Raw genomic sequence first — 26,297 nt, forward strand, 5'->3', positions numbered from 1 at the left:
ACCCTGTCACAATTACAATTACATTTTAGTCATTGAGCAGACGCTCTTATCCAGAGCGACTTACAGTAGTGAATGCATACATTTCTTTGTTTTCCGTACTGGTCCCCCGTGGGAATCGAACCCACAACCCTGGCGTTGCAAACACCATGCTCTACCAACTGAGCCACACGGGACCACAATAACTCATCCATGGCATTTTCTTTTGTTATGTCAAACACTGTATTCAAAGTGCCCACTATTATTTATATTGTAACTATATAATTAGAATAAACATTCTATTTCAATGATTCCAAAAGTTCACCCAAGTGTTTTGATCTAAATCGCAATTGCAACATTTGGTTAAAAATAAGGCCTAGTATTTTTGCCCATATCGTGGCAGTGTGGAAATGTGGAATGGAAATCTCAAATTAGTGCTACTCATAAAGCAAATGTAGAACTTTTATTAATCCAAAACATAAAATACCATCATATTGTCAATTTGAAAAATACCATATGATATATTTTGGCCATATCACCCTGCGCTACCCTAACCAGAAACCGTGGATAGATGGCGGCATTCGCACAAAACTGAAAGCTCGAACCACTGCATTTAACCATGGAAATAGGTCTGGGAATATGTCGGAATATAAACAGTTTAGCTATTCCCTCTGCAAGGCAATCAAACAAGCGAAATGTCGGTATAGGGACAAAGTGGAGTTGCAATTCAATGGCTCAGACACGAGACATATGTGGCAGGGACTACAGACAATAACGGACTACAAAAAGAAAACCAGCCACGTCACGCACACCGACGTCTTGCTTACAGACAAACTAAACACCTTCTTTGCCCACTTGGAGGATAATACAGTGCCGCCAACGTGGCCCGCTACCAAGGACTGCACCCCCCCCCCTCTCCGTGGCCGAATTGAGTATGATATTTAAACTTGTTATCCCTCGCAAGGCTGCCGACCCAGACAGCATCCCTAGCCGGCATCGCTAGGCCAGCATCCCGGAGTCACCTCTTCACTGATAGACGTTGAGACTGGTGTTTTGCGGGTACTATTTAATGAAGCTGCCAGTTGAGGACTTGTGTGGTGTCTGTTTCTCAAACTAGACACACTAATGTACTTGTCCTCTTGCTCAGTTGTCCACAGGGGCCTCCCTCTCCTCTTTCTATTCTGGTTAGAGCCAGTTTGCGCTGTTCTGTGAAGGGAGTAGTACACAGCGTTGTACGAGATCTTCAGTGTCTTGGGGATTTCTCGCATGGAATAGCCTTCTTTTCTCAGAACAAGAATAGACTGAGTTTCAGAAGAAAGTTTATTTGTTTCTGGCCATCTTGAGCCTGTAATCGAACCCACAAATGTTGATGCTCCAGATACTCAACTAGTCTAAAAAAGGCCAGTTTTATTGCTTCTTTAATCAGAACAACATTTTTCAGCTGTGCTAACATAATTGCAAAAGGGTTTTCTAATGATCAATTAGGCTTTTTAAAATAATAAACTTGGATTAGCTAACACAACGTGCCATTGGAACACAGGAGTGATGGTTGCTGATAATGGGCCTCAGTACGCTATGTAGATATTCCATTAAAAGTCGGCCGTTTCCAGCTACAATAGTCATTTACAACATTAACAATGTCTACACTGTATTTCTGATCAATTAGATGTTATTTTAATGGACACAAAATTAGCTTTTCTTTCAAAAACAAGTACATTTCTATGTGACCCCAAACTTTTGAACGGTAGTGTATATGTAGCAAAATAATCTGTAAAAAATAAATTAAAATAAGCTATTTGTCCTTCGAAGAGTGGGGGTGGTTGAAAAATAAAAATGCTGTTCATTGACTACAGCTCAGCATTCAACACCATAGTACCGTCCAAGCTCATCATTAAGCTTGAGGCCCTGGATCTCAACCCTACCCTATGCAATTGGGTCCTGGACTTTCTGACAGGCCGCCCCCATGTGGTGAAGGTAGGAAACATCTCCACTTTGCTAAGCCTCAAGACAAGGGTGTGTGCTCAGTCCCCTCCTGTACTCCCTGTTCACCCATGACTGTGTGGCCATGCATGCCTCCAACTCAATCATCAATTTTGCAGACGACACAACAGTAGTGGGTTTGATTACCAACAACAACGAGACAGCCTACAGGGAGGAGGTGAGGGCACTTGGAGTGTGATGTCAGGAAAACAACCTCTCACTCAACATCAACAAAACAAAAGAGATGATCGTGGACTTCAGGAAACAGCAGAGGGAGCACCCCCCTATCCACATCGACGGGACAGCAGTTGAGTAGGTGGAAAGCTTCAAGTTCCTCGGCATACACATCACGGGCAAACTGAAATGGTCCACCCACACAGCCAGTGTGGTGAAGAAGGTGCAACAGCGGCTCTTCAACCTCAGGAGGCTGAAGAAATTTGGCTTGTCACCTAAAACCCTAAAACTTTTACAGATGCACAATTGAAAGCATCCCGTCGGTCTGTATCACCGCCTTGTATGGCAACTGCACCGCCCACAAACATATGGCTCCATATGTGATGTGGTCTGCACAACGCATCACCGGGGGCAAACTACCTGCCCTCCAGGACAACTACAGCACCCGATGTCACAGGATGGCCAAAAAGATCATCAAGGAGAACAACCACCCGAGCCACTGCCTGTTCACCCTGCTACCATCCAGAAGGCGAGGTCAGTACAGGTGCATCAAAGCTGGGACCGAGGGACTGATAGAAGCTGTTTATCTCAAGGCCATCAGACTGCTAAACAATAATCGCTAACACAGAGAGGCTGCTGCCTATATACAGACTCAAAATCATTGGCGACTTTAATAAATGGATCACTAGTTACTTTAATAATTCCACTTTAATGTTTACATATCTTAACTCATGTGTATATACTGTATTTTTTGGGGGGATGCACGATATATCGGTGAACATATCGGAATCGGACGACATTAGTTAAGAATGCCAACATTGGCATCGGCCCGATGTCTAGTTTAACGCCGAAGTGCAAAACCGACGTCATAGCTGACGTGCATACTTCTATAACGTAGGTACATGATGTGACGTCACCACGTAGAATTATGCGCTACACATGCAACACAGCATTCCTAACCTAGCCCACAATGTGTGCTGTGTGGATCAAGCAGTCAACAAGTCGAGCAGTTATTTGAAAGAGTAAGAAAATTTTAGTGAAACAACTCAAAGGTGAAATCCTTTAACACCAAGATAATGGAATTCTTTGCCCTTCACAATCAACTGTTCTTTGTCGTGGGGGATGTTTGCTTTCACCGACTGGTCGAGCACCGGTACACAAGTTGCCGTACCGTTACACAGTAATGGCGTCACTGCTATTAGCTTCACAACATACTATGGATCGCCCTTTGGGTCTTTTGCATGTGTCAAAAAAATATATACGTCAAATTACAGTTTGACGCATTAAATAAGCTTTTAATTTGACCCGTTAAATAACACAGTTCTATTATAGAATGTTGTGTGTTCTGAATTTGCACGTGCAAGCCAAGCGCCACCACTATCAGTATCACTGTCAAAGCTGTACAAAAAAGTCCACAAACAAGCAAAAACCGGCCACAAACGATGTGTTTACAATACCACGTTGATAATAAGCATTATTTGTTCGACCACAACCTCTGGGGTAGCTAGCTTTAGTTTGGTACCTAGCTAGCTCCAATACAACCAGCATGAAAACAATGACCAGTAGAGACTGCAGTCATTTTCATTATTCTTAGCAATGATTTAGGAATCCTTGTGAGTAAGTATTAGCTAGGTAGCCACTTGTTGTACTCCTATTTAAATTGAACTTCAGTTCATGAAAATAAATAGCTAGCCAGCTACCTAACCCTGTTGCCAAAAGCTAATGTTGTAAGCAGCCAGCTAGCTTCATCTGGCTAGTGAGGCTCTACCGGACCAGGTTGTGTGTTGTGAAGCTAGCCACAAGGATTAGGCACAATAGTGGAATTTGTGGTTTGCCTTCAAAATAAATGTACCTCCTTTGAAAGTGATGCAGAAGGTTACAATTGGTGTTGTCATGCCATATTTAGACTAGATCATGTTAAACAAAGTTGGAATGAGAAGCAATGAAATGGGGTATCAGTCTACTCGGTGACACCCACAGAACACAACTGTGAAGAGTCTATGCAATTATTAGCGTTGTAGCTCTTGTCGCAGGACTGTGACTGTGACTGAAATCCCCTCCCCAGTCTGCCCATTGTGTGTATTGACATTCATATTGCACTGTACAGCTTTACCTAAAGATTGTGGATCAATGAAATGGGGTATCGGTCTACTCAATACCCAAGATATTTTTTCCCAACCTCTTCCTCAGAATTAAAACATCCACGCAGTATTGTTTTTCCTCAGGAATAGTGTTCAATACCTATAGGTTGACAATAAATGTGGCTCAATTCAGTTGTTTCAGACTTCCGCAATAAGAGCTACGACACTAATGTTCTCTGGGTGTCACTGAGGAGACTGATACCCCATGTCATTGATCTACAACCCATAGGTAAGGCTGTACAGTGAAATAAGTATGCACCCAATGCAATTCTAAAGTATAATACATCCAGTGTTATTTCAACAGATTTTTGTCAAATGAACAAATTGTCTATTGTTTATTTAAAAATATATATATTTTTTGGATATAACATTCCAACCTCGTTTAGCTTGATCTGTTCAATTATGGCATTTTTCTACTATTTGTATTCATTTGCATCACTGTCAATTACATACTTTTATTTTGAAGGATAACAACAAAGTCCACTATTGTGGCTAATCCTTATTGTGGCTAGCTTCACATAGATGGGTCCAACCACCATTAATCATATAAGAACGGTCTTATAAATTAGTGTTATTTTAGATGATGGCACCTAGCTATATAGTTAGCTAGCTAACTATATAGCTACTGAAACAGATGTAATTTTGCTATGTTTTTGGGGAAGAACATTGTTTGCATCCATGAGCTAGCTAGCTTTTATTTTATGACCAGAACAGTAGGTGCGCGAGACAACTTTACCAGCATCATAGCATATGTATCGATGAATTGTTGTGACATATGAAATACGAGTGATTGTGTAATAACTAAGTAAAAAATGTATCAATGTGTTAAATTATTATGTGACGTGCAGTCATATTCAGGTCTTGATTGGTCATTATTTGACACGTCAAATAGACCCGAACAGCATTCCATAGTATGAGAAATCCTGGTTGAGAATGAAACGACTGAACAACGAAACAGCACAGCAAATAAGTGAAAGAAATAGGTTTTGATTGATTTACTAGTAATACGTAAATGCCAACAAAGTAACTTTTTGGTGTGTGTGTGACCTTTTAACTAGGCAAGTCAGTTAAGAACAAATTCTTACAATGACGGCCTACCTTGGCCAAACCCGGACCACACTGGGCCAATTGTGCGCTGCCCTATGGGACTCCCACTCATGGCTGGATGTGATACAGCCTGGATTCGAACCAGGGTCTGTAATGACGCCTCTTGCACTGAGATGCAGTGCCTTAGACCGCTGCGTCCGTGTGTGTGTTAACTATTTAACTGTACTAGAATGCTTAAAAGGCATCAATAATTTGAAATATCGGTTATCGGTATTGTTTTTTTAGTTTTTTTGGCAAGAAAAATATGGGATATCTGTATCAGCCAAAAATCTCATAACGGTGCGTAACTACTTTTATACTATCTACTGCATCGTGCCTATGCCGCTCGGTCATCGCTCATCCATATATTTATATGGGCATATTCTTATTCCATCCCTTTAGATTTTTGTGTATTAGGTCGTTTTTGTGGAATTGTTAGTCTAGCAATATCTAAAAAGAAATCTATCGGAACTAGATGCACAAGCATTTCGCAACACTCGCATTAACATCTGCTAACCATGTGTATGTGACCAATAAAATGTGATTTGATTTCAAGTATAGGCATTAACTCTAAATGGTTAAGGTTTGGGATAGGCTTAAAAAACACAGAAAAAAAAAACTTCATCACTGGATTCGAACATGCAACCTTTTGGATTATCCCCATCCCCAATTCCTTTGCAAAACCGAAACCTACTTGAAGGTAACACTGTTGCCCCTAGTGGCCCGGTTTCCACGTCATCATCTGATGTCCTCAGACATGGATGGACGTCGAATACTGACTTGTATCACGGGTGACCTGGCTGCCGCATTGACATTCTGTGTCTGAGGATTCAGGCTAGATTATTCTCCGACCCACCATTCCATCCCCTCTATGGTCCATTTGCTTTAGGAAGTGCTGTGTCAGGATATCTCCCCATGTTGAAGTGTTTTGAGGCCCTTCCTCACTTAGACCTATTTACTCATCCGGATCTGGTTAACTATGTGTTTCTTCATCTTTTGGGTTTAAGCAGGTATTACTCTGATTTTGCTCTTGTTTTATGTGTTTATAATAGTGCCGGGATGATACCAGTATCGCAATATTTTTTTCATGGGAAAAATGTAAACACGAAGCAGGCCAAACTCTTTGGTCCTTTAAAACCCACTCAATGTAAAATATGATGTGCTATGGCTTGGAAAATAACTGAATGTGAGACTGGATGACAACAGTGACGTTTGTTTCAAATGTTAGGGCTGTTTTTCGAAAGAAGTTAAATACGCTTTGTTTCCTTGCCACAATACTAACGAGCATCGTGATACTGGTATGATCCTGGCCCTAGTGCGTATGTGTGTATTTGTGTGTATGCATGCCTGTGTATAGGTCGAAAGGTGAATGTCAGTGAGTATATGTGCTTGCATGGGGCGGGGCTTTGTATGTGCACTATGGATGTGTATCATGGAGTTTTTCTTTGCGTTGTGTGTGTGTGTGTGTGTGTGTGTGTGTGTGTGTGTGTGTGTGTGTGTGTGTGTGTGTGTCTAAAAGGGGATCTCTCAAAGGCCAGGCTGTTTCATAGAGGGTCTCTTTCTCTAATGGTGTTGCTTCCTCTTTTATGAAAGGCCCCACTGTTGATCATACTGTCACAATGGATGATGTGTGATGAGATTTATTTTATGGTACTTGCGTGGTAAATCCAAAGGCTATTGTCTATATTTGGGTGGACAATAAAGTTATATTCTATATTTGGGTGGACAAAGTTATATTCCACTTGTGGGGTAAGTTTAAAAAAAACATTTTTACATTGTGCATAAGTTGAGCAATTTTTTACATTGTGCATCACTCTGTCAAGGGAAATATAGTATTCTTTCTAACAAAGTTATCTACTTGTAAACCTGTGTACAAAACATTAGGAACACCTTCCTAATATTGAGTTGCACACCCTTTTTCCTTCAGAACAGCCTCAATTCATCGGGGCATGAACCCTGCCTTCCACAGGGATGCTGGCCCGTATTGACAATGCTTCCCACAGTTGTCAAGTTGGCTGGATGTCCTTTGGGTAGAGGACCATTCTTGATACACACAGGAAACTGTTGAGCGTGAAAAACCCAGCAGTGTTGCAGTTCTTGACACTCATGCTGGTGCGTCTGGCACTTACTACCATACCCCGTTCAAAGGCACTTAAATATTTTGTCTTGCCCATTCACCCTCTGAATAGCACACATACACAATCCATGTCTCAATTTCTCAGTTTAAAAATCCTTCTTTAACCTGTCTCCTCCCTTTCATCTACACTGACTTAGATTTAGATTTAACAAATGACATCACGAAAGGATTATACTTTTGGTCATGTAGTGTATGTGGACACCTGCTCGTCGAATATCTCATTCCAAAATCATGGGCATTCATATGGAGTTGGTCTCCCCTTTGCTGCTATAAACTCCACTCTTCTGGGAAGGCTTTCCACTAAATGTTGGAACATTGCTGCGGGGACTTCCATTCAGCCACGAGCATTAGTAAGGTCGGGCACTGATGTTTTAGGCCAGTGGATCCCAAACTTTTTATAGTCCCGTACCCCTTCAAACATTTAACCTCCAGCTGCATACCCCCTCGAGCACCAGGGGCGGCGTACTCTCAAATGTTTTTTGCCATCATTATAAGCCTGCCACACACTATGTGATACATTTATACATAAGAATGAGTGAGGTTTTTGTCACAACCCGGCTCGTGGGAAGTGACAAAACGCTCTTATAGGACCAGTGCACAAATAATAATAATAATAATAATAATAATCAATAATTTTGCTCTTTATTTAGCCATCTTACATATAAAACCTTATTTGTTCATCAAAAATTGTGAGTCATTCACCACAGGTTAATGAGAAGGTTGTGCTTGAAAGGATGCACATAACTCTGCAATGTTGGGTTGTATTCTTTAAATGTTTTAATTTATTTAACCTTTTATTTAACTAGGTCAGTTCAGAACAAATTCCTATTTACAATGACGGCCTAGGAACAGTGGGTTAACTGCCTTGTTCAGAGGCAGAACAACAGAATTTGACCTTGTCAGCTCGGGGATTCAAACTAGCAACCTTTTTGTTACTGGCCCAATGCTCTAACCACTAGGCTACCTGCTGCATATTGGAGAGAGTCTGTCTTAAATCATTTTCCACACACAGTCTGTACCTGTATTTAGTTTTCACGCTAGTGAGGGCCGAGAATCCACTCTCAGAAAGGTACGTGGTTGCAAAGGGCATCAGTGTCTTAACAGCTCGATTTGCCAAGGCAAGAAACTGTGAGCGCAGCCCAATCCAGAAATCTGGCTGTGGCTTCTGATTAAATTACATTTTCACAGAGCTGCTTGTTGCAATTTCGATGAGGCTCTCTTGTTCAGATATGGGTAAGTGGACTGGAGGCAGGGCATGAAAGGGATAACGAATCCAGTTGTTTGTCATCCGTTTCGGGAAAGTACCTGCGTAATTGTGCACCCAACTCACTCAGGTGCTTCGCTATATCACATTTGACATTGTCCGTAAGCTTCAGTTCATTTGCACACAAAAAATCATACAATGATAGAAAGACCTGTGTGTTGTCATTGTTAATGCAGACAGAAAAGAGCTCCAACTTCTTAATCATAGCCTCAATTTTGTCCCACACATTGAATATAGTTGCAAGTCCCTGTAATCCTAGATTCAGATCATTCAGGCAGGAAAAAACATCACCCAGACAGGCCAGTCGTGTGAGAAACTCGTCATCATGCAAGCGGTCAGACAAGTGAAAATGAAGGTCAGTAAAGAAAACTTTAAGCTCGTCTCTCAATTCAAAACAACATGTCAATACTTTGCCCCTTGATAACCAGCGCACTTCTGTATGTTGTAAAAGCGTTACATGGCCACTGCCCATATCATTGCACAGTGCAGAAAATACATGAGAGTTCAGGGGCCTTGCTTTAACAAAGTTGACCATTTTCACTGTAGTGTCCAAAACGTCTTTCAAGCTGCCAGGCATTCCCTTGGTAGCAAGAGCCTCTCGGCGGATGCTGCAGTGTACCCAAGTTGCATCGGGAACAACTGCTTGCGCGCGTGTTACCACTCCACTATGTCTCCCTGTCATCATGGCTTTTGCGCCATCAGTACAGATACCAACATGAGCAGCAGCTACATTTGGCTACATACGGACCGTTAGTGGAATTCCCGCGAGAGAGTAACGGTTAATGTGATGATGTTAATTATTTGACTAGGCTACCTGTATTTGACATTGTTGTTATTTCGCTGAACACTAGATGGTTTAATTTTCTTTTTGGCAGTGAAACGAGGCTACTCAGGTGAGGAAAAAAACCTCACACAAATGTATAGCCCCGTTGGAAAATATAAATGGACTGTTTGAAAATGTGAAGATTTATTTGTATTTATTACATATTTTTTTAAATGTGAATCACATTTTGATTTGGCGTACCTCCGACGGCATTGCAAGTACCCCAGTTTGGGAATACCGGTTTTAGGCGATTAGGCCTGGCTCGCTGTCTGCGTTCCAATTTATCCTAAAGGTGTTCGATGGGGTTGAGGTCAGAGCTCTGTGCAGGCCAGTCAAGTTCTTCCACACTGATCTCGACAAGCTATTTCTGTATGGACCTCACTTTGTGCACTGAGGCATTGTCATACTGAAACAATAAAGGGCCTGCCACAAAGTTGAAAGCACAGAATCGTCTAGAATGTCATTGTATGCTGGAGTATTAAGATTTCCTTTCACTGGAACTAAGGGGCCTAGCCCAAACCATGAAGCCCCAGACCATTATTCCTCCTCTACCAAACTTTACGGTGGCACTATGCATTCGGGCAGGTGGAGTTCTCCTGGTATCCGCCAAACCCAAATTTGTCCGTCGGACTGCCAGATGGTGTAGGGTGATTCATCACTCCAGAGAACTGCTCCAGAGTCAAATGGCGGCGAGCTTTACACCACTCCAGCCGACGCGTGGCATGAAAACCCATTTCATGAAGCTCCCAACGAAAAGTTATTATGCTGACGTTGCTTTGAGGCAGTTTGGAACTCGGTAGTGTGTGTTGCAACCGTGGACAGACGATTTTTTTACGTGCTTCAGCACTCTGCTGTCCCGTTCTGTGAGCTTGTGTGCCCTACCGCTGGACCGTTGTTGCTCCTAGACTTTTCTACTTCACATTAACAGCGCTTACAGTTGACCGGGGCAGCTCTAAAAGGGCAGACATTTGACAAACTGACTTGTTGGAAAGGTGGCATCCTATGACGGTGCCACGTTGAAAGTCACTGAGCTCTTCTGTAAGGCCATTCTACTGGCAATGTTTGTCTATGGAGATTGCATGGCTGTGTGCCCGATTTCTTTTTTTTTTTTTTATACACCTGTCAGCAACGGGTATGTCTGAAATAGCCGAGTCCACTCATTTGACATGGTGTCCACATACTTTGGTGTGTGTATATATAGTGTAGATTCACCTGCATTCACCCGGTCAGTCTGTCATGGAAAGAGCAAGTATTCCTAATGTTTTGTACACTCAATGTATTTCAGGATGTTATTTGGTCAAATTATCAATTTTGTGTATGGTTTCCTAGAAACAAGGGTGGCTCAACTTACCCCTTTGGCTCAACTTACCCCGCTCTTCGCTACTCTGAATCATGGCTAACAAAGTCCACACATCAGCATAAACATGTCTCTGTGTTGTGAATAACTCTGGGGTTTATATTGCCGCTGTAGAGAAGGGCTTCCTCCCTCTGTGGCCTGTTCTGGTCAGAAAATCCACTGTTTCCTCCTCATTTGGGAGAGGGTGAGGAAGAATGAGAGGGGGAGGGAACGCTAAAGAGAGAGAGGGAGAGCGAGTTTCTTTTGGTACTGTAAATAATAGACCTCTCAGTTGGACAGTTTTCAGGGCGCCTTTTGTTCACAATGACATCTTAGGTTCCCTGAAGGCTGCAGAGGGCCGGTCTGCAGAGGGCCAGGTTGCATGTGTTTTCACTGTTCACTGGCAGCATTGGAAACCAGGGGTGTTAACCTAGGATTAATATCAGAGAATATAACCCCCCATACTGTAGGTGAAAAGCAAACTGCCAACATTCCTCCCGCTTCTTGATCTGGGGCATGCACAAATACACTCGCTATCAAACAGTAGCACACATGCGTACGATTTTAGCTTTACCCCCTCTTCACCACCAGCAAATGGAGGAAACTTCACCAAAACTCAACAGGCACTAATGAATTTTGGCCAGGATTACTGAGAAGGCTGTTTTCATGAGAACAGCTCTGTGGTAGCGTTGTGGCCTACTCTGTTCTACACTGTAATATAGGTTTTACATTTTAATAGCAAACACATGGGTTCCCTCTGATGCCCAATTACACATCTATAGTGTGGTGTATTTGAGAGGGAATTAGTACTCCCTAGGTACTCCCTTTTTAAAAATGTTTTTATAGAAAATGTCTCAAACTGCTTGTCTGTTATTTTCGTGCGTGCATGCTTGGCCTGAAATGGTCGACCTCTTCACTTGAAATTTTGCTTACTCATTCAATGACGTTATCTCTCTATACTGCTGTCACACACAATCTAATTCCAAAGTTCATCATAATCTGACATGAGCTCATTCAGCAGAACCAGGAAGTAAACAATGAGATGTGCTAAATGATACCATCAGAACAATGCATTAGAATGAAAAGATCCCTGATTAGAGAGCTCATTCAGCAGAACCAGGAAGTAAACAATGAGATGTGCTAAATGATACCATCAGAACAACGCATTAGAATGAAAAGATCCCTGATTAGAGAGCTCATTCAGCAGAACCAGGAAGTAAACAATGAGATGTGCTAAATGATACCATCAGAACAACGCATTAGAATGAAAAGATCCCTGATTAGAGAGCTCATTCAGCAGAACCAGGAAGTAAACAATGAGATGTGCTAAATGATACCATCAGAACAACGCATTAGAATGAAAAGATCCCTGATTAGAGAGCTCATTCAGCAGAACCAGGAAGTAAACAATGAGATGTGCTAAATGATACCATCAGAACAACGCATTAGAATGAAAAGATCCCTGATTAGAGAGCTCATTCAGCAGAACCAGGAAGTAAACAATGAGATGTGCTAAATGATACCATCAGAACAACGCATTAGAATGAAAAGATCCCTGATTAGAGAGCTCATTCAGCAGAACCAGGAAGTAAACAATGAGATGTGCTAAATGATACCATCAGAACAACGCATTAGAATGAAAAGATCCCTGATTAGAGAGCTCATTCAGCAGAACCAGGAAGTAAACAATGAGATGTGCTAAATGATACCATCAGAACAACGCATTAGAATGAAAAGATCCCTGATTAGAGAGCCAATGAAAGGATGTGGTTTCCACTGACTCCTCTGGAGTGACAATGCTACTAAATGGAGATGATTCATGTCCCAGGTGGATGACATCACTTCCTATTTGATTCCTTAATCACATCCGTAGCGGGACAGGAAGGGGTGGGGAGGCGTTTCCTGTGGAAGTTTGGGGCGAGTCCGAGGCTGTTATTCGCTCCTCATTACATTTATATTAGGGGTTTATTTTGACTGGCCACTGATTTTCCACCAATACCACCTCTAGTGTGCTGCAATATCTCACCTCTCTGTGACAAACACGTGCGCAGCCAATGACGGTGGGTGCCTTTTGACTCCTACACTCCTAACCTACCTTAGATGGTAAATGTCTCTCCCAAATGCATCTATATTCTCAGATGGTGCACGTGTTAGGTAGATCATATGATATAAGTAGTCAAAACATTGTGTCAATGGATGCACTATCTGCCTCTCTGTAGGTCATTCTAGTATTCCCCTCATAATAAGACCCTTGGGGCGTCTCCATTCCACCGCTCAGGAGCAGTCCTTATTGTGTTGTTTAGGCTATATAATCTTCACTCCCCATCTTTGGCATTCTGTGTTGTGCTAATACATTATTCTGGAGCCCAACCATGGAAATTGCCCAAGGATATCATAAGCACCAGCTAATATCTATTATTCTCCTCATCTCTTGTAGTTCTGGGGTATTGTGTGTCGTACAGGCCTGGCACAATTGCCGTATAATTGGGTAACCGTTGATTATGGATGAAGACCGTCTTGAAATGAAAATAACCAACATAATGTTTTTTGGGGCTGACTGTAGATGGGACGGCCAGTATTTGTGCGGTGTCCTTTTCTGCGTTAACATGGATTCTTTACAACGTGATGACGCTTTGTTGCTCCTTGCTCAAACAAGCAAGGTGTTGTAGCAAACAAGTCTTTGGTTGCCTAGGCACTGCCCCTTCCCTGCAGTCAGGAGTGGCGTCAGGAGCAGAGGAGAAAATGTGCGTCTTTAAAACTAAATCGTGCTGTTCAAATGATATATAACGTGTCCGCAGTCATCTGGCTGACCAATAAGTCATCCAAAATTCCATCATCGTCACAGCCCTAGTGTCGTACACATATAGAGATATATGTTTTTAAAGGCAGTGTTTGTACGGAGTGTGTAGGCTGTTGTGTATTGTGAGGGTGTAGGCTGTTGTGTATTGTGAGGGTGTAGGCTGTTGTGTATTGTGAGGGTGTAGGCTGTTGTGTATTGTGAGGGTGTAGGCTGTTGTGTATTGTGAGGGTGTAGGCTGTTGTGTATTGTGAGGGTGTAGGCTGTTGTGTATTGTGAGGGTGTAGGCTGTTGTGTATTGTGAGGGTGTAGGCTGTTGTGTATTGTGAGGGTGTAGGCTGTTGTGTATTGTGAGGGTGTAGGCTGTTGTGTATTGTGAGGGTGTAGGCTGTTGTGTATTGTGAGTGTGTAGGCTGTTGTGTATTGTGAGGGTGTTATTCCCTGCTCTCTGGGTGTGGCAGCCTGGTGATTATACAGGTTAAGATAACAGCTGGTGACCCATATCCTCTCTGCCCACAGAGTATGGATGGCTATGGTCGGATCGCCACAGACTATATGTCAGAGTCAATGGTTAACATTACTCACTGTAGTGTGTGTGTGTGTGTGTGTGTGTGTGTGTGTGTGTGTGTGTGTGTGTGTGTGTGTGTGTGTGTGTGTGTGTGTGTGTGTGTGTGTGTGTGTGTGTGTGTGTGTGTGTGTGTGTGTGTGTGACACATGCATGTGCATACATACAGTGCATGAGGGATTTCCCCAGAAGGATAATTGTTCAGTCCAAGGACTGGCATCCTAACAGTTTCATATTTCTAGAAAATGAAAATCCTTCACTGAGAACATGGAAATGAGGAAGTGAACTGGTGTTGGGAACTGGGCTGTGAGGTATCTGATCCCAGGCAGCCTTGTTGAAGTCAGGAGTGAGGAACGCTGTTGGCTCTCAGTGAGGGGACTTTCCTCTGGCTTGGCTGTGCACACTACGCTGAGGATTCAGAACAATGAGTCCCTACTACTCACAATGACTATTCACTCAGATATGCAGGTATGTTTTTTATTTGATTTATTTCACCATTATTTAACCAGGTAGGCCAGTTGAGAACAAGTTCTCATTTACAACTGCAACCTGGCCAAGATAAAGCGAAGCAGTGTGACCAAAAACAACAGAGTTACACATGTAATAAACAAACATACAGTCAATAACACAGTGAAGGTAAACCTAGGCATTGAGTGACGATGAGAGAGGTTGCATCTCTGGAGGCACTAGTTAAGCCAGGTGAGGTCTCTGCATGTGTGGGGGTGGGACAAAAGCACTATCTGAGGCATGTTGACGGTGACAGGGGGCTCTACTGTGAAATAAAACAATAAGTAATGCGAGAGAGATGCGTGCGCAAGGGGGGGGGAGCGTGCGAGCAAGAGGGGCGGAGCGCAAGCGGTGGGGGGGTCGAGAGGGGGGGAGCATGCGCGTGAGAGCGCGTGTGAGGGGGGAGGGGAGCATGTGAGGGGGGGAGAGCACGTGCGTGTGTTTGAGTGAGAGGGAGCGCGTGCGTGTGTTTGAGTGAGAGGGAGCGCGTGAGAGGGAGGGAGCGCGTGAAAGGGAGGGAGCGCGTGAGAGGGGGAGGGAGCGCGTGAGAGGGGGAGGGAGCGCGTGAGAGGGGGAGGGAGCGCGTGAGAGGGGGAGGGAGCGCGTGAGAGGGGGAGGGAGCGCGTGAGAGAGGGAGGGAGGGAGCGCGTGAGAGAGAGAGAGGGAGCGCGTGTGTGAGTGTGAGAGAGGGAGCGCGTGTGTGTGTGTGAGAGAGGGAGCGCGTGTGTGTGTGTGAGAGAGGGAGCGCGTGTGTGTGTGTGAGAGAGGGAGCGCGTGTGTGTGTGTGAGAGAGGGAGCGCGTGTGTGTGTGTGAGAGAGGGAGCGCGTGCGTGTGTGTGTGTGTGAGAGAGGGAGCGTGTGTGTGAGAGAGGGAGCGTGTGTGTGAGAGAGGGAGCATGTGTGTGTGTGAGAGAGAGGGTGCGTGTGTGTGTGTGTGTGAGAGAGGGAGCGTGTGTGAGAGAGAGGGAGCATGTGAGAGGGAGCGTGTGTGTGTGTGTGTGTGTGTGTGCGCGTGTGTGTGAGAGAGGGTGCGTGTGTGTGAGAGAGGGTGCATGTGTGTGAGAGAGGGAGCGTGTGTGTGAGAGAGGGAGCTTGTGTGTGAGAGAGAGGGAGCGTGTGTGTGTGTGAGAGAGAAAGGGAGCGTGTGTGAGAGAGAGGGAGCATGTGAGAGGGAGTGTGTGTGTGTGTGAGAGAGAGGGTGCGTGTGTGTGAGAGAGGGTGTGTGTGTGTGTGTGAGAGAGAGGGAGCGTGTGTGAGAGAGAGAGGGAGCATGTGAGAGGGAGTGTGTGTGTGTGTGTGTGTGTGTGTGTGTGTGTGTGTGTGTGTGCGTGTGTGAGAGAGAGGGTGCGTGTGTGAGAGAGAGGGTGCGTGTGTGAGAGAGAGGGTGCGTGTGTGAGAGAGAGGGTGCGTGTGTGAGAGAGAGGGTGCGCGTGCGTGTGAGAGGGTGCGTGTGAGAGGGTGCGCGTGCGTGTGAGAGGGTGCGCGTGCGTGTGAGAGGGTGCGCGTGCGTGTGAGAGGGTGCGCGTGCGTGTGAGAGGGAGCACGTGTGAGAGGGAGAGTGATGGAGAGAGCGAGAGTGTGATAGAGAAAGTGAAAGAGAGAGGTTTCTCTTGCAGCAGTAATTGGTCAGGATGTGGGCTGGCTGGACGAACGCTCCCTTCTCTCTCCCCTCCCAGTCGGCTCTGCTCCTTTCTGTTCCGCTCCCATCTGCTCACCTCGCTTCTCTCCCCTCTCTCTCTGAGCTGACTGACCTCATAGAGGTGGAGACCTGTCTTTCCACTGACCATCCCAATATACAGAATAGCTTTCCGCTTTAGAGCGTGTACGAGTTTTAGTGTGTGTGTGAGGCAAAACTTCCCGATGCGTAGAGATGGACCTAAACAGTTAAAGGATACTGGGATATCATCAGCGACTGGCTGCCCAACGGAAAGACTAGCCATTGGAACAGTCTCAAAGGTGAGGAGGGACTTCCTAATGCTGTTGTTCTGTAATATCGATATATACTGTACACTTATATGGTGTGACTATGAATCAGACTTTGTCAGGGAGATTCACAGCAGAGGTCTTTTTGAAAGTGTATATCAGTTTTAAAGTAGTGAATTTGTAAGGCTGAAATATAAGCTATAATGTGTGATGCTGAAGCTGATCTCAACACGAGTCTCCTTTACATTAACTCATGGTTTTCCCCTGCCCGAGTCTCATTTAATCATCATTGTGGTGGTTGATGCGCCTGGGCTGCTCTGATCTGAAAGGACTCTGTCCAAGGTTTTAATTTAGCCTGGAGCTTATGGTAGCCTTGGATCCCCCTTTAATTAGATGTCAGTCCATTGGTATTATAGCATCTATCCTCTCTTCTGCAGTTAAGGTAAAGGTGTGTGTGTTTGTGTGTCACTGTCTAGTGTCTACTAGTGTCCAACAGTGTATACATCCTTCTGGTTCTCTGAAGCTTCATGTTTGTGTGTATGATCATGCGGGGCTGCAGGTTGGCAGCTACAGTATCCTATGTTTAGAGTGCTAGGATGTGTGTGATGGAGGGTTGTTGTAGTATAATGTATTGAGATGTTAGTGGGTTTTTTGTCTTGTTTTATTGAAATGGAATGAAGACGTGTGTCTGGATCTTAATGTTGTAAGCCTTCTATGATTTGAAATGTGATTGATTTGTTTGATGTGGAGGATAATGATGGATTGATAGGGCTTTGGCCTGTTTTTTCATGTTGTTGTTGCTGTCTGTCAACCTCACACTCGACTATCTCACCTTTCGAACACTAGTGTGTGTGTGTGTGTGTGTGTGTGTGTGTGTGTGTGTGTGTGTGGGGGGGGCGGCTGTGTGTGTGTGTGTGTGTGGGGGGGGGGCGGCTTGTGTGTGTGTGTGTGTGTGTGTGTGTGTGTGTGTGTGTGTGTGTGTGTGTGTGTGTGTGTGTGTGCGCGCGCGAGTGTCCTTATTGTGAGAGGGGTAACTGGGGCATCCAGCCAAACTGCGTCACACACGGAGGTGGACAGAACAACTTGAAAAGTCATTTGTCTTTGGATCATATTTAGCCTTGATTTATTTCAACTTCTTACAGAATAGAATAGTACTGTTTATGTTTACATTTTGAGTTTCATAAACTCTTAAGTTACCAAGGAAACGTGTGTGTTTCATTGAGACGTGTCTGTTCTTCCTATGTCCAGGGGGCTGTGTTTAGTTGTGTTGTAATGGTGGGAGTAGTGAGAGAAGAGGTGGGGGAGAGAGGGTGGGGGAGAGAGGGTGGGGGAGAGAGGGTGGGGGAGAGAGGGTGGAGGAGAGAGGGTGGAGAGGTAGGCCCTTTCACAATCTCTTCCTGCTGGACCCTCATCCTGCATTTTTAATCTGAGTCTAAACACAGCTTCCTCCGTCTGTCCCCTACACACACACACACACACACACACACACACACACACACACACACACACACACACACACACACACACACACACACACACACACACACAGTCACACACACACACAGTCACACACACACACACACACACACAGTCTCGCACACACACGCACACAGTCTCGCACACACACGCACACAGTCTCGCACACACACGCACACAGTCTCGCACACACACACACACACACACACACACACACACACACACACACACACACACACACACACACACACACACACACACACACTACCATGTCCAGTTGTAACTCTGGCAGCCTCCTCTCTTTCTTGCCCCTTTTTTAAGTTCTGTGCCCCAGTTCACTTCTCTCCCTCCCTCCCTCCCTAATTTCCACTCTTCTTCTGCCTGTAGTGATTTGTTTACTCATTAAGCCGTTTATGTGAATACTAAACAATATACTAGTTACTATCTTTTATAGTATTGGAAGTGGTAGTTTCTGTTGTGGTCAAAGAGCTGCTGCTGTTCGTTGTTGTTGTTTAGTCTGCTGTAAGGCGGAAGCTGCTCCTTGTTTTCCTCATGGGTTTTCCAGTTCCTCTGGTCATCCCGAGGGATCCCTGCTCTTGTAGGAGCTATATTCACAGTCTGAATTCTGTCCCCCGGACTCAGACATTCCTGGACTTGTCCCGGCACCGTGGCCAGACTGCTGCACACTGCTCAGGGAATATGGGAAGCTCATAAGGCAGGAATCTTAGGAAAATAAATTAGACACATTATGGAGGCCACCAGGTGGAGGAGAGTGCTTTTTAATTGGTCTGTTTCAGTGATATCATTTTTTTTAATTCACTGCTATTCACATGGACTTCAATTGTTCTGAAAACCCATATGAAACTCTTGTTGCACTGTTAGACTTTAGTTGAAGTAGTTGAAATGAATGTTGATATACTGTATAAAACAGTACAGTCAAATATCAAGAGAGAATGTAAGAGGTGAGGTATGCAGAATGAATGATTATGTTGACTTTCCTACAGTGACATAAGGTGAATGTGGACGAGAAGAATGGAGCTTCCCTCAGATCTACAAGTGATCCATCTCTGGACTGACAGTGTAACAGGGTCACAGAAGGAGGAGAGGAGGGTATCTGTAAATAAATGACCCCTCCCCTTCTATCTAGCCCTCAGTACTGAACCCCTCCTCCTCTGCTCCCAGACTGGTTTACTGTAGAAACACACTGGCCTCATTGTGACTGGCACAGCTGGGAAAACGAAGGAGCTGTCAGGTCGTCTGAGGAAGCGCACACACGCTCACTCTGTGCCGACTGCAATAACAACCCTCCCCCCCCCCCTTCCCGTCTGTAGCCCCCCTCTTGGGACAGATGCTAAAGCGCCGAGGGGGTTGGAACGAGTCACTTTTTTCCTTTCGTGCAGAACTTTTCCACAAAGTTTTGTTGGTCTCTTGTGTTCAAGCTCTCTGAGTGTGTGTGTGTGTGTGTGTGTGTGTGTGTGTGTGAATCCTTACCCCACTCCAAGTGTCTGTCTGTCTGAGTGCTATGAGGAATAGAGGGCTTTATTGACGCTCTGCCCTCGGTGCCTCTCTTCACTCCCTTCCTCAGGCTCGGGGGTGAGCTGAGCGCCTGACTGTTACCATGGTGACCACAGCGCTATAGCCTCGATCATCCTGGCAACCACACAAACCCTCAAACCCTAAGTGTGTGTGTGCATGTGTTTGTGGGTGCCCTGTGTTAGCCATGAAGTGGAGAGGGCTGTTTTCAGAAGAATCGTTTTGCTTCTGAAGAGCCAGAGGGAAAGTGGAGGAGTTGTAAAAGTTATATTAGTTAGGAGGAAACGAGGGTAAGAGAGGGTGTCAGATAGGATAGGCTGTGACTGACTGTAGGGATTGGTCCTTAATGAACTGCCCAGACTTCGGAGCAGGAGCGCTGGTCAATGGTGTTGTGTATTTGCTTAGCCGGGGGTGCTCGTTATGTGGCAAGGGGAGAAGGCGGTCGGTGTTTGGGGTCAGTGGGTCCCCTTAGTACTAGAGGGGTTGTGCTGCTGGAGATGGACTACTTACTGGATGTTTCCTGAGACGTGTTGGGGTGGGGGCTCTAGTTAGAGTTCCCACTGAGAGGGTTCACTAGCGTTGTATGGTAACCTACTGACCAGTGACCAGTAAGCTGCACTGACCGGTAGGGGAGGGGGGCAGTATTATTGTATGGTCAGTAAAAGGGGGAGGGTTTAGGGGATGCCCTGCTGCTGGGACCAGTACCTCTCCTCTGAAGAAGGGGGACAAACAGCCGACCTACTCGTGTGTGTGTGTGTGTGTGTGTGTGTGTGTGTGTGTGTGTGTGTGTGTGTGTGTGTGTGTGTGTGTTGCAGCAGCTATTGTCTGAAACGTGTGGTCATTAGCTGGTGTCTGTCCTGACGTGAGCTGAACTGTCCACAGACTAGGTGATCACTTATTAAAATTGAAATTAAATATTTGTAACGGTTTGTAATAAACAAATGGTGTTCATTTGGAACATGTGGCGATTACCTTTTCTTATGAAAGAAATATACTTCCTGTTGCATTCCATTCTTGTTTGATGCACAGTGTACCTGTATGTATGCAAACTTACACTCTCACACTTGTCCCATTACAAACCCATTCTGTGTATATAGGGTGAAAAACTGAACACTAAACACAAGTAGTGGGCTGGGGGGGTCTTTTGTTTGGGACGGCTACCAGCTATTGATTAGGGCTAATCCTCCTTGTAAAGAGAGTGTGAGTGAGAATCTGTGAAATTTGAGAGATAATTCAATTTGAGTAAATTTCCTGCAATTCTACACATTTTGCCATGGGGTGCAGAGAATTTGCAGTTTTGAAGCAAGTTTGCTGGAATTCTACACATTTTGCCATGGAGTGGAGAAAATGTTTGGCAATTTAACTGATTTCATGCAATTCTACTCATTTTGCCATGGGGAGGAGTTCGGGCTGGGCGATATCACCAAAATCTCATATCTCCGATATCCCGATAACGATACATATCACGATATAGCACATTTTCTGTAAATTCAATGAATAAATTGTTTATATAAAATTACCATATGTAAAGGCCTATTTCTTATTACATTTTGAATTATACTCAACAAATAAAAAGTACTTACTCATATTTGATTATTTTTTCTTTTATTTAGAACCTTTGTACAAATTTTCAATTAAGCGTGTAACAAAATATTCATGTATAAAATCTAAGAAGGTAAGTAGAAAACATCAAGTAAATAGGCCTAAAATTTGAATATGGTCTAAAATATCCAAACTAAACAACGTCTGAGTCAGGGGTTTGTTTTGAGCACCCGACTGTACTTTTTTGGGTCTCATCCGTAGACTCTCTCCGTACTGTTTCACATGATTCTTGCGTAGGTGGTAAAAGAGGTTAGTGGTGTTTGTGCCTGTTATTGGGACCAGCCTGTGGCATATTTTGCAGAGGACGGTTTTCTGGTCCGTGTCCAGACATTTCATACCCAAAGCACGTCCATACGACTGAAGTAGCTCCTGTTTTAGGTACGAGCTCTGTGTCTCCGTGCTCTGTGTCACGTTCACTCTCCTCCATGTTTGTTTGTGTTGCAAATATCGCAAAGCGTCAGCCAATTGATGTAAAATATTGCATTAAAGAGTGTGATTTGCGACACAACGAAATAAGCATAATATGAAACGATAAGACGTTTTTCTATCGTCACACGGTATATATCACCCAGCCCTAGGCGGAGGTAACAATTGGAAGCTGTACAGATCATTTCCTGCAATTCTACACTTTGCCATAGGGTGGAGAGACATTTTTGCAGTTTCAAAGCAAATTTCCTGCAATTCTATACATTTTGCCACGACTTATGCCACGTTAAACCTTTGATGCTTACGAACACATGGGTGTGATCATTCTACAGTTCTCCCTGCAGCGTACACTCAAACCGGTGTGATTTAGAACACTTATTTAGAACGTCCAGATACGATTGAGGCAACAGACAGCGTTTGAGGTGGCCAAACCTGTTTTTTCACAGAAACGTTTTGCACAATGTTGGATACAATGAATTTGTATTAGGATATTGAATTTGTTTTTAATATTTTTGAATGTTTACTGCACAAATTGAATCATTGAATTCATAAATTGAACTTGTTTTTCTTGATTTGAAACAGAATTGAATGAATATTGCATTCTGTTTTAAAATCAAATGTAAGTTTAATTGAATATTCAAATTCAATATTTATATATTCACTTTCAATATGATATTGCGTTCATTGTCTGTGTATCAAGTTTACAAACCATAATTTCAATTTAATCAAAGTTTCATACAGTTGTAGTCGGAGTTTACATACACCTTAGCCAAATACATTTAAACTCAGTTTTTCCACAATTCCTGACATTTAATCCTAGTAAAAATTCCCTGTCTTAGGTCAGTTAGGATCACCACTTTATTTTAAGAATGTGAAATGTCAGAATAATATTAGAGAGAATGCTTTATTTCAGCTTTTATTTCTTTCATCACATTCCCAGTGGGTCAGAAGTTTACATATACTCAATTAGTATTTGGTATCTTTGTCCCCATGTGCAGTTGCAAACCTTAGTCTGGCTTTTTTTATGCCGGTTTTGGAGCAGTGGCTTCTTCCTTGCTGAGTGGCCTTTCAGGTTATGTCGACATGGGACTCGTTTTAATGTGGATATAGATACTTTTGTACCTATTTCCTCCAGCATCTTCACAAGGTCCTTTGCTGTTGTTCTGGGATTGATTTGCACTTTTCGCACCAAAGTACGTTCATCTCTAGGAGACAGAACGCGTCTCCTTCCTGAGCGGTATGACAGCTGCGTGGTCCCATGGTGTTTATACTTGCGTACTATTGTTTGTACAGATGAACGTGGTACCTTCAGGCGTTTGGAAATTGCTCCCAAGGATGAACCAGACTTGTGGTCTACAATTTTTTTTCTGAGGTCTTGGCTGATTTCTTTTGATTTTCCCATGATGTCAAGCAAAGAGGCACTGAGTTTGAAGGTAGGCCTTGAAATACATCCACAGGTACACCTCCAATTGACTCAAATTATGTCAATTAGCCTCAGAAGCTTCTAAAGCCTTGACATCACTTTCTGGAATTTTCCAAGCTGTTTAAAGGCACAGTCAACTTAGGGCATGTAAACTTCTGACCCACTGGAATTGTGATGGAGTGAATTATAAGTGAAATAATCTGTCTGTAAACTATTATTGGAAAAATTACTTGTGTCATGCACAAAGTAGATGTCCTAACCGACTTGCCAAAACTATAGTTTAACAAGAAATTTGTGGAGTGGTTGAAACACTTAGGTTGGAGTCATTAAAACTCGTTTATGTAAACTTCTGACTTCAACTGTATATTCAACTTCTCATACTGGTACTTTGCCAGTCAGGAAAGGTAGAGCTGAACAGATAGAATCAAACGCTTACTGTGGTAAACAGAAACTTCTGGCAGTTTCTTAAGCCATTGTGGCATGTTGAATTCATTTTCTTAAGCTGAATTTGACTCTAGCATTTGAACCATTTTGGCTATGAGCTATTATGACCCCATTCCTGAAAGCTAAGACTATCTGGCGTTTTGATGTGCATTCTGTTTCCCTCTATGATGATCACAGGCCAAGTTAGAAGGGAGTGTCAAAGAAAAACGCAATTTGTCCCCCATAAGAATGAGTCTGACCCCATTTAGTTGTCTGGTCGATTGTTTGGTCAATAGGCTGTTGGTTGACCAAGATCTGATAGTATTTTGTTAACTTAACACCACTGTGGAGCTTCTCAAAGTAATTTTTTCTTCACCTCAAACAGCAAGTAAACAAAGTCTGTTTTTACATCCGTTGAGAATGACAGTAGTTCCTCAACGTAGCCTATTTGAAATGTCTTTCTAGCTCTCTTTTGATAACCGCTTCGTGTGAAAGGGAGGGAAAAAATGTAATGCTCTGATCCAGGGGAAACGTCATAAAATAGGCCTACCCGATTACTTATTCTTTGCGTAAATTGCCTACAGCTATGTCTATCCTGTCTGGAGCTCACTGGTGCAGGAAACTCTGAGGGCCCAGAATATTTATACAATGTTGCAAGTTTGCTACTGCCAGCATCAGGCCAGACCAAAGTTAATAGTTGATACAATACAATGTTTCAGGTTCCTTGCAGACAGGCCATGCGTATCCAATGTGATTTATAGGATATTTATTTTTATCAGGATATTGTCAACCTGCAGGCTGCAATGTTTTTATTTGTTGGCTTTATGTAGGCTATTTTTACTTTGTTCGAAATAGAAGTTCATTTTAGAATTTTGATTAACCACATGATAATGAGATAGCTGGTGTAGCCTATTATCGACCTGCAACTTCAGGAGCGTAACAGCAGAATCTGCTAAGGCCAGCAGCAGCAGGAGGAGGGTCGGAAACAGCCTAACCAGAAGGAGGAAAAACTATCTTGATCTCTGGCTCCCTCTTGAGTAACTTGTGTCTTAATTATTTAATCGTAATGTGCTTAAAGCATCAGACAAGCTCAGTAGCCTATATATATAGTTGATTTGACTAAAACACACAGACAGACAGACAGACAGACAGACAGACAGACAGACAGACGCCTACTGCACAACAACACTTTCTGTGGCAGAAGGATCTGTGCATCCCATTTAATGAGTGCAACAGAGGTGGTGTGATGAGTAGCCTCGTAATTACCAGACCGATTACCGTGTGTAGCGAATCATTCATGTAAGCTCGCGGGATCAGGCCATCTCACGAGGCTATGTTTAATTATTATATACTGCTCAAAAAAATAAAGGGAACACTTAAACAACACATCCTAGATCTGAATGAAAGAAATAATCTTATTAAATACTTTTTTCTTTACATAGTTGAATGTGCTGACAACAAAATCACACAAAAATAATCAATGGAAATCCAATTTATCAACCCATGGAGGTCTGGATTTGGAGTCACACTCAAAATTAAAGTGGAAAACCACACTACAGGCTGATCCAACTTTGATGTAATGTCCTTAAAACAAGTCAAAATGAGGCTCAGTAGTGTGTGTGGCCTCCACATGCCTGTATGACCTCCCTACAACGCCTGGGCATGCTCCTGATGAGGTGGCGGATGGTCTCCTGAGGGATCTCCTCCCAGACCTGGACTAAAGCATCCGCCAACTCCTGGACAGTCTGTGGTGCAACGTGGCGTTGGTGGATGGAGCGAGACATGATGTGCTCAATTGGATTCAGGTCTGGGGAACAGGCGGGCCAGTCCATAGCATCAATGCCTTCCTCTTGCAGGAACTGCTGACACACTCCAGCCACATGAGGTCTAGCATTGTCTTGCATTAGGAGGAACCCAGGGCCAGCATATGGTCTCACAAGAGGTCTGAGGATCTCATCTCGGTACCTAATGGCAGTCAGGCTACCTCTGGCGAGCACATGGAGGGCTGTGCGGCCCCCCCCAGAAATGCCACCCCACACCATGACTGACCCACCGCCAAACCGGTCATGCTGGAGGATGTTGCAGGCAGCAGAACGTTCTCCACGGCGTCTCCAGACTCTGTCACGTCTGTCACGTGCTCAGTGTGAACCTGCTTTCATCTGTGAAGAGCACAGGGCGCCAGTGGCGAATTTGCCAATCTTGGTGTTCTCTGGCAAATGCCAAACGTCCTGCACGGTGTTGGGCTGTAAGCACAACCCCCACCTGTGGACGTCGGGCCCTCATACCACCCTCATGGAGTCTGTTTCTGACCGTTTTGAGCAGACACATGCACATTTGTGGTCTGCTGGAGGTCATTTTGCAGGGCTCTGGCAGTGCTTCTCCTGCTCCTCCTTGCACAAAGGCGGAGGTAGCGGTCCTGCTGCTGGTTTGTTGCCCCCCTACGGCCTCCTCCACGTCTCCTGATGTACTGGCCTGTCTCCTGGTAGTGCCTCCATGCTCTGGACACTACGCTGACAGACACAGCAAACCTTCTTGCCACAGATCGCATTGATGTGCCATCCTGGATGAGCTGCACTACCTGAGCCACTTGTGTGGGTTGTAGACTCTGTCTCATGCTACCACTAGAGTGAAAGCACCGCCAGCATTCAAAAGTGACCAAAACATCAGCCAGGAAGCATAGGAACTGAGAAGTGGTCTGTGGTCCC

General features: G+C 44.1%; 1 protein-coding gene across 2 annotated transcripts in view; it reads left to right on the top strand.

Moving 5' to 3' along the window:
- LOC106607972 (pleckstrin homology domain-containing family G member 1) overlaps positions 1–26,297 on the top strand; it is a 127,617-nt gene that overhangs the window by 37,727 nt on the left and 63,593 nt on the right. The window contains exon 1 of one of the 2 annotated variants that reach the window (XM_014205511.2): positions 16,403–16,742. The exons of the other annotated variant lie outside the window; for it this stretch is intronic. The gene's annotated coding sequence lies outside the window, so the exon portion shown is untranslated. Of the gene's footprint in view, positions 1–16,402; positions 16,743–26,297 lie in introns of those variants that run through there. 2 annotated transcript variants of the gene reach the window in all.

This window comes from Salmo salar, chromosome ssa06 (genome assembly GCF_905237065.1).
Source record: "Salmo salar chromosome ssa06, Ssal_v3.1, whole genome shotgun sequence".
Taxonomy (NCBI): Eukaryota; Metazoa; Chordata; class Actinopteri; order Salmoniformes; family Salmonidae; genus Salmo; species Salmo salar.